This window comes from Microtus ochrogaster (assembly GCF_000317375.1).
Source record: "Microtus ochrogaster isolate Prairie Vole_2 chromosome 14 unlocalized genomic scaffold, MicOch1.0 chr14_random_1, whole genome shotgun sequence".
NCBI classification, from domain to species: Eukaryota; Metazoa; Chordata; class Mammalia; order Rodentia; family Cricetidae; genus Microtus; species Microtus ochrogaster.
The window spans coordinates 36,103,258-36,112,272 of NW_004949096.1; the positions used below are offsets into that span (position 1 = coordinate 36,103,258).

General features: G+C 47.3%; 1 protein-coding gene and 1 pseudogene across 1 annotated transcript in view; one reads left to right on the forward strand and one right to left on the reverse strand.

The window, feature by feature from the left end:
• Mall (mal, T cell differentiation protein like) overlaps positions 1–9,015 on the reverse strand; it is a 26,658-nt gene that overhangs the window by 14,496 nt on the left and 3,147 nt on the right. The window lies entirely within an intron of this gene.
• On the forward strand, positions 5,329–5,875 carry LOC101982238 (annotated as a pseudogene).

Sequence of the window (9,015 nt, forward strand, 5' to 3'; positions counted from 1 at the left end):
TTGTGGAAGACCATCCTCTGGCGCATCTCCCTGACTCTCAGCCAAGGGCTTTTGCAGTATCCTGCCCTAGCAGGCCTACCCTGGATGGCTCAGCCACACAGCAGGAAGCCTTGGGTAAGGACTTGGGTAAGGCCAGGGGTGTGAGAGTGGAGGGGTTAATGGGAGGAAATACTGGGACCTAGGTGACAAAAGTAAGCCACCCACAGGGTGGTAAAGAGAACCCCAGCTGAGGGAAAGCCAGAGCCACGGAGGAGCCCTGGAGGGTGTCCTTTCTACAGGTGTCACAGAATGTGATGGGAAGCAAAGACAAAGGAATCACAGCCAAGATATAAGAGCGACAACCTGCAGCAGGGAAGAGACTTCTGCGGGCATGTCTGAAGCCCCATCAGTGCATAGGAAGCTGGGATTTTATTCAGAGGACTCACAATGTCTTCATGGGAAGTGGGTCCATTTCTGAGCATGCTCAATTTAAGGTCATAAACGAAAAAGCAAAGAGTAGACACATTCAGGGGTGGTGTTTAGCTCCAAATCTCAGAGAGCATAGCAAAGATTAAAATGATGTACAGGAATGTCTCTGAGCATGCTCAGTTAACACCAGAAAGTTCTAGCTGAAAAATAAACAATACTTTGAAGGTGTTTTAACAGAGGCGCCTGACTTGCTTAGTCACTAACACAAGGACTGCACGCAAAGCAGACTCCACGGATCGGCCCTGGTGGAGGGAGAGGCCCACAGGCAGCACTAGCTTTATTACCAGAGGAGCTGGGTGTTTCTGGGCAGGCCTTGCTCTAAGACATTTGTTCCCACAAGGTACTGTGTATATAGCCTAACGCCCCGGCTAGGCTTTCTGAAGCCTCTGGTCAGACAGCCATATTTCCTTTATCTCAGGAGGAAAACAGTTCTAAGAGGCCAAGGAACTTCCCCAATGACCTCCGTCAAGACCCCAAAACAACAATCATTGTACGGCACTTCCAGGCTCAATAAATACACACAAGACTCTTGTAAATTCTGAGTCATTCTGCCTTGACTCATAGCTAGAGTATTTTTCTTTTTGTGGCTTTAAGGTTAGCAGGAAATTGCTTGCCCAGCCTGCCCAGTCCTTCAGTGAGGCCATTTCTTCTTCTGGCCTCTCCAGATAGTGTGGACGGGAGCCCCATGGGCCTCTGCTCCTGACAGAATAGTCACATAGGGCACGGTAAGGGTTCTCCAGACCTGGCTGCCAGCCCAGGAAACCTGGAGCAAACTGGCCCACACTTCCTCCCTGCTCTGGGAGCTTCCTGCTCCAGGGCCACACCCTCTCATTCAGACCCAGACTGACCCGAGTTTTATTGATCAAATTGCACAGATTTACAATGTAACATAAAATAGAATGATAAAAACATTCTTATCTACCCAAAGGCTAAAGGCACTTTCTTTCATAATTATTCAAAATAAATTAAAAATAAGATACTGGATGTTAAAGAGGGCTTTTTTTTTCCTTTTCTTCTCTATGTGTGGATTTTAAGAAGTTAAACTTGTCCCTCATTTAGGGTTTTGTCTCCCCCAGGCTCCACACTTACGCTGGTTCCTTCTCGCTCTTTGGTCCAGGCTCTAGGGCTAATTTCACGTCTCTTTATAAGTTCTTAGGAAACCCTGGGCTGTGCTGTTGGCACCCACCATCTCTGGGAACCCCGACATCCTTTGTGACAGTTACTCCTTTCTTTCACTCCATCAGGTACTGGGTCCCCAAGCGCTCCCACAATGCATCCCCCAAGACCGTCTCAGCTCGCCTGTGACCAGACCTTAGATTGATGTCACCTCTCCAGAAAGCAAACCTCTTTTACTGCTACCCCTACTTGGTCTCTCTCCTCTGCTTGCTCTCACGACCCTGAGTTTCTGAGGCAGGACTAGGCCCTGAGGCCTTCATGTCCCCAGCATCAGGCTCAAAGTCCAAAGCGAAGCAGTCCCAAGCGGAGATGGCCACCTTGAGCAAGACAGGTCTCCAGGCACGCTATCTAGGCAATGCCGCCTGATACCCTCTGGGCCTGCCACTGTGGCCCAGCTGTGACCTGGCACTTCTTCCAGGAGCCTTGGTCAACTGATGGCACTAAACACTTATTTATTTCATTGTTGCCCACTTTCTGCTCTGCTCCTTCCCAGATCCCAGATATTCTTTAGGGAATGGTTTGGGATTCCGTTTGGCTTTTCATTCCCCACCTGTTTCTTCCTTGGTCCCACATCCTTCCCCATCCTAGGTGACCCAAAACCCTGGCATCAAATTGTGCTATTAAAAATGGCATTTAAATAATTCGCTTGGGCAGAGAGGGCATCTAGACAGGCAGGGCTTGAGGGCTATAAACGCGGCAGAGGCAGAATCAAAAGGGAAAGCATAGAAAACCCACCCACGGCAGGAGTTTAGACGGGCTTGTCTAAAATAGATCAGAGCACTCTAGGCCAGTGGTTCTCAACCTTCTTAATGCTGTGGCCCTTTAAGATGCTGTGGTTCTTCGTGTTGTGGTGACCCCCAACCATAAATTATTTTCATTGTTACTTCTTAACTGCAGTTTTGCTATTGTCATGAATCGCAGTATAAATGTCCGTGGTTTTTGATGGTCTTAGACAATCCCTACGTTTCTCCCACAGATTGAGAACCTGGGCTGTGGAGTTTAGAGCCTAAGACCTCAGGATGGAAAGACCCTGAGGCTCCACTCTGGGGGTCTATCTGGTATTTTGTAGGTGTGGCTGTGGCCAGGCAGTGGGAAATAGGACTCCAGATGGAGAAGGCCCAAGGGGATGCAGTTGCAAGGGTGCCTGGCAGCGATGGAGGATGAAAAGGAAGACGAGCAGAGTGTAGCTGGGGGCAAAGGCCAAAGATCTCAGGCTCCTCCTTAATCTAGCCTGTTTCCTCCTTTCACAAATCTGGACAACTCTTTAGAAACTCTCCTGACTCTCCCAGCTCTACCGTAACTGGGAAAAAGTAATGTAAGTGAACTGAGTACCCAGGCTAGCTCTTTTTAGTTTCTTTGTGTAGCCTTGGCTGTCCTGGAACTCACTCTGTAGAGCACAGGCTGGCTGCAAACTCTTGGAGATCTGCCTGCCTCTGTCTCCTGAGTGCTGGGATTAAAGATGTGCGCCACCACTGTCTGGCTAGGGTTGTTCGCAAGTAATACTTTTTCAAAGAGGAACTCTAGATTCTCCAGGCCCCAGATTATTTCCTTCAAGCCGGATATTTGCATTAAATAGTTCTAACCTGCTGGCCTTCCAGAACTATCCACAGCTGTCTGACTTGCAGCTAATTTAGAGAAAGTTTCCAGTGTTTTAGTTGGATTGTGTGGCCTAGAAGTTTCCAAAAGGTAGGGAAGGTGGTGGGATGCAAAAATGGAACAGGTTGCTTCCTACTGTGCCTCTGTTCGGTTCCTGCTCCTTCATCTTCCTTTGGGCACAGACTTCCTGTGGCATTTTTGCCAAGATCTGGTGGGGGAGTTGGAGGGAGACTGATGAGTGAGTTCTTTCTGTGGCTTTTCCCAGTCTTTTCCTTTCTTTCCAGCAGCAGCTGGCTTCACCCCTAGGATCCAATGGGCCCTGCCTGGGTGCACACTGTTTCAGGAGAGCCCCTCTGGGCAGCGATGTGTGAGCATCACAAATCAAAGGCTCCTTTCAGACTTAAAGCACCTACTGCTGTTCCCCTTTTGTTCACCTAATCTAGAGGGGGCAGTGGCTTCCTCCTGGATTGCTTTCTTAACCATGGGGTGCTCTTGGTGAGTGTGTGTGTGTGTGTGAGGTATGCATGCATGTTTGTATTGTGGTGTGTGTGTGTGTGCGCGCGCGCACACACACACACATGCTCTTGTATGTGCCCATTTGGAAGCCAGATGTTTCTCACTGGGACATCTTCCTCAATGGTTTCTTTACTTTTTTCAGATAGTCTCTCCCTGGTCCTGTAGCCCGCTCCTCAGGTTATACTAGCTGGCCAGTGAGCCCCCAGACCTGCCCCTCAGTGTGGGGGTTACGGGCGCCGCTCAACTTTTGCCTGAGTGCTGATGATCTGATGGATCTGAACTTGGATCTTCATGCTTTCCCCAATGAACACTTTGCCCCAGGTTCCCTTTGTGTTTCCAGCCACTGTAGAATAGAACCTGGACCTCAAGCTGAGGTCACAGGAGAAGTGACAAAGTCAGGCTGTGAGGAACAGGCTTCATTTTCACTATTCGCATGAACCAGGGCCACTGGAAGGGGAGCAGGGGACAGCCAGGGACAAAACAAACAAAAGAACAAAAACCCCAACTTCTAAGGAAAGCCCTGAATTCCTTCTTGCAGATCCCTTGGTCACTTTCAGTCCTGGCAGGGTTGGCTCTAGCTGGGCTCTTTACAATTTCAAACAATCTCTTAAATGTTGCAAAATGGAGTGGTGAGGTAGGGGAGCAGATTGGAGTCAAGGTGAAACCAGGAATTTGGGGTGACACATAATGATGGGGTGGGGTAGGATAGAATGAACTTCTTGAGGCATTTCAGTGTTTCTTCCCCACCAACAAGGAGCTGAGACACACACAGGAAGGAGAAAATCCGGCATCAAACAGCGGGCTCAGGCCTCCTCCCCTTTTAACTATCTGGATTTCTAAGAATTTTCTCACCCACTGCTTTTTAATTAGGCAAAAATCTAATTAAAGAGTTAACTAATGAGAAGGGTAAAGTTCAGGTGACTTCCTCAGACTCTGATTCATAAAGCCCTCCCCAGGGACAGCCACTGGGGCCAGCTCTCAGCTTCCACCTTTCAGCTTGCCAAATAGCTCGGGAGTCAACTGATACCACCCAGGCCTTGATATGATGGGTCTTCTGCTCTCAAAGACACCGGCTCTGCAGAGAGAGGCAGGGCTGGCTGCCATGCCCACCCCAGGCTCAGCCCCAGTGCTGGCAGAATCCAGTGCCCACACTCTGCATGCCATGGGAAAATAAGCGGAGGTCTGTTCTCATCTTAAAACCTACTGAGTTCCTTGCCCTCCGAGATTGTTTTTTTTTTTTCCTTTTCTTTTGTATTTTTTGGTTTTTTGGAGACAGGGTTTCTTTGTATAGCCTTAACTGTCCTAGAACTCACTCTGTAGAATAGGCTGGCCTCAAACTCACGGAGATCCGCTTGCCTCTGTCTCCTGAGTGCTGGGATTAAAGGCGTATACCACCACTGCCCAACTAAGGTTGTTTTCAAGCAGTACTTTCAAATAGGAAATCTAGAGTCTCCACTATACGGAGCAAAACCTCAGCTATGTTAAAGTTTCATGCCATGCTAGTGAGGCAGTGAAAATGCAAAACAAACATTTTCCAGCTCTTTCCAAGCCTGCACTCCGTAAGGGCGAGCCATGTTCAGCTCGAGCGCCAAGATAGTAAAGCTTCCTCAGGTGCTGCTAAGGGCGCAGCTGCCGGAACTCAACAGCACCGCGGCCAAGGAAATGGAAGTTGGTGGTGGCCGGAAAGCCATCATAATTTTTGTACCAGTTCCTCAGCTGAGATCCTTCCAGAAAATCCAAGTCCGGCTGGTTCATGAATTGGAGAAAAACTTTAGTGGGAAGCATGTAGTCTTCACCACTCAAAGGAGAATTCTGCCCAAGCCAACTCAGAAAAGCCGTATGAAAAATAAGCAAAAGCGCCCCGGAAGCCGCCCTCTGACTGCAGTGCGTGATGCCATCTTTGAGGACTTGGTCTTCCCAAGTGAAATTGTGGGTAAGAGGATCCGTGTGAAACCGGAGGGCAGCCAGCTTATTTCATTTAGACAAAGCACAGCAGAACAACGTGGAACACAAGGTCGAAGCTTTTTCTGGTGTGTATGAGAAGCTCACGGGCAAGGATGCTAATTTGGAATTCCCAGAGTTTCAATTGTAAAGAAAATGACTGAATAAAGTGCCATTCATGTTAAGTTGAGAGCGTAACCCCAGCCCCTGGCATCCATCCCCACCCCTGGCCTGGGAGTTGCATTGGTCTGGACTCCAAATCCCAGCATGCCAGGTCCTGACCCCTCCCACAGGGTATTGAAGTGGACTCCCATAGGAGGAACACGACCTTCTGGGTTTGCATATGCTCCCCACTTTCCTGTCTCCCGGCCATGCTCTAGCCACCCGAGAATGGTGTAGTTAATAAAACAATGGGCATTCTAATTTGGTTTGATCTGACCAAATTGGATTTCTTTGCGCGGGCAGAGCCACCCATTTTAGGATTTTTTTCCCTAACAATTCACAGTAAAACAAAATAAAAACAAAAACAAGAAAAAAAGCATTTTCCAGTCACCCTGGAAAACAATTTGTTGGTCTCTTAATAGTAACAAGCAGATACCCACTCTTCTACCTAGCAAGCTACAAGTAGGCCTTTAGAAGTGAAAAATGTACTCTAACAAAAGCCTGAACATGAATAGTTATTAAAATAAAATATTAAATAAAAGAATAAAATAAATAAAAATACTATATATAATACATACAGGCAATAAATACACCAACAATGTCTAGTTCATTTGCATTTGACAAATTCAGAGAAAATGCTCCATTTCTGTCCTATCTTGGTGAGTCTAAACTTTTGTACCTAATTTACTTTCTATCATAACTTGCTTTTTGCATCTGGTAAATAAGAAAAACTGTAACTATCCAGTCTTCAACTCCCTCAGAGACCCAAGAAGGAAAAAACAACAAAAGCCAACAGCAGCTGTATTTGAAACTGCCAAGAACTAGAAACATTCAACAGAGGTGGATTAGATTACGGTGATTCCTTGTCATGGAATATTACTTAGCAATGAAAAGGGACAAGCTGAATACAGACAACTCAGGTGGACATCAAGGACATTCTATTTCATGGAACAAGTGAGTCTCAAAAGGTCATATACTGTTCAATTACATTTATTTATACAACTTGATAGAGCACTGACTACAAACAGTTTTTGGGAGTCCTTAAATTTCTGTGGATTTTACTGATTTAACTTCAGTAAATTTCCTCTGGTTGCCTTCTGAAAATGTTGATACCTTTAAACCCAAAGCCATTGCCTTTGCTATGACACATAAGATGTAAATCTACTCTAGCTGTTTTACAGGTACCTGCATGTTCCTGGAAAAGGGTGTTAAGTCCAACCCATGGGGGTCCCTCCCGATAAGCCAGCCCCATGTACCATCTTCGAGGACACCAACCAGGTGAAAACTGGCAGGTTGATTTTACCCACATGCCCACTCATAAGAACTCCGTTATCCCCTAACTCTTGTGGATGCTTTTACAGGGGAGATAGAGGCATTTCCCATCCCAGAGAAACAGCAGAAGTGGTGGCTTAGGTATTCCTGAGGAACACATCATCCCTCAATTTGACATGCTTTCCCCCAAGCTCCTGGGACATCAGAGCTGGTACCTCCTCTCCAGGCTGAGGAGGGCACCTCCTATCTAGCAACTGGGACCTGGTTTTCCAAGTTGCCCCAATAAAGGGCATCTCTGCCTTCATGTTTTGTTCATTCACCCCAGTCTCTTTTGTACAACCAAGGAAAATCTCTCTCATTCTTTCTGACAGTCATCTCTCTCCCCATGGCTAACCCTGTTCATAGGCCTGTGTTAATAATCTATTTTTTTTCTCCTAGAAACTTGCCTCCTCTGCTCCTTCAAGGAACAGATGCCCGAGGTCTCCAGGATGGCAGCTAACTGAATGCTTCTTCATCCATACTTCCAACTGAGCATAAGCTCATGGACTCTTGACTCCTGACTCCCCCTCCCCACATTATCCCATGCCCACAGGAAGTAGCCAGACTTGAACCCAGTGCCCATATATCCAAGGAGTCTGGGATGTGGAAACCCCACCTTGGCCCCATTTCTTTTTCTTTCCAAATCCCATCCCTGAGAAAGCCCACCAAGAAGCAGCTCTTCCCTGAAAGGTATTTAAGGCCCCCTCCTGGGAGCAGCTCTGAGGTTCACTTCTTCCCCTGGGACCACCCGTGAATGCTTTGCTCAGATTAAAACCTGGACTTTTAGCTTGATTGGCTTATTGCATCAATGGAGTTGCCCGCTACTGGGGGATATTTTTACTTATAATAATTTTCTTGAACTAAAATATTATCTTGTGGATGTGCTTAACAGACTACTTGGAATAGTGAGAAGGAACGTGGGATGGGTTGGGGGTAGCGAAAGGGGGCTTTTTGGTGTGATGAGACAGCTCTAAACCTCGGTTGTTCTCAGACAATCTATGCGGGTAAACTGGAGATCTGTCTTGTCAACCTCAGTTTCCCAGCTTTAAAACAATTCTAGTTAAGAAAGACTGGGTCACTGGGGAGCTGCAGGGACTGTGGGTTTCTATAGAACCATCATTATCACAGAATTAAAGGTTTAAAGTGTGAATTTTAGTGCTGAAGATTGGGAAACAGACCATCTTAGGCAAAGGTCTTTAGAGTAGGCTCGTGGAAGACTAAGCTACCCTAACCTGTCATCTTCAAGAGCCACAAAGAGCCAGAACTTGTACCTCCTCGACAGCCAGGGTGGCTCATTGCCAGCAGGGAAGACCCCAGCTTGTCCAATTTGATCTGACAATGAATCTGCCCACTGGCTCCATGTAGTGCACCAAAGGCAATGACTGGTGGTTGGGGGAGCCATTGTGTGATGTCACCCCAAGCTACCCCACTACAGAATCACTGCACTCTAGTGCTTGGGTACTGTTGTCTGTGCTCTGCAACGGTATCCTGGCCTCCCTGCTTTCCAATCCATTCTATAGACTTTGTCTCAGACCAGAATACTAAGCAAGGGTCAGGAGTACTTGGAGCCATGGTGCTGCAATGGATAGCGGAGGAGAAATACATCAGACCACCCAAGTCAAAGAAGGGCCTGAGCCAGACTGGTTTGGCACACATGCATGTCTTCCCACCCAGCTTCTGTTCATGGGATCAAAACTTGATCCTCTCCTGCACCTCGTCCCTTCCCTCCCCATCTTCCACCCAGGCACACGTTCTTCTGGAGTCCTTGATCATAGCCGGTGCAAGTAGCATGTACAGAATGATGCACTCCACACACACACACACACACACACACACACACACACA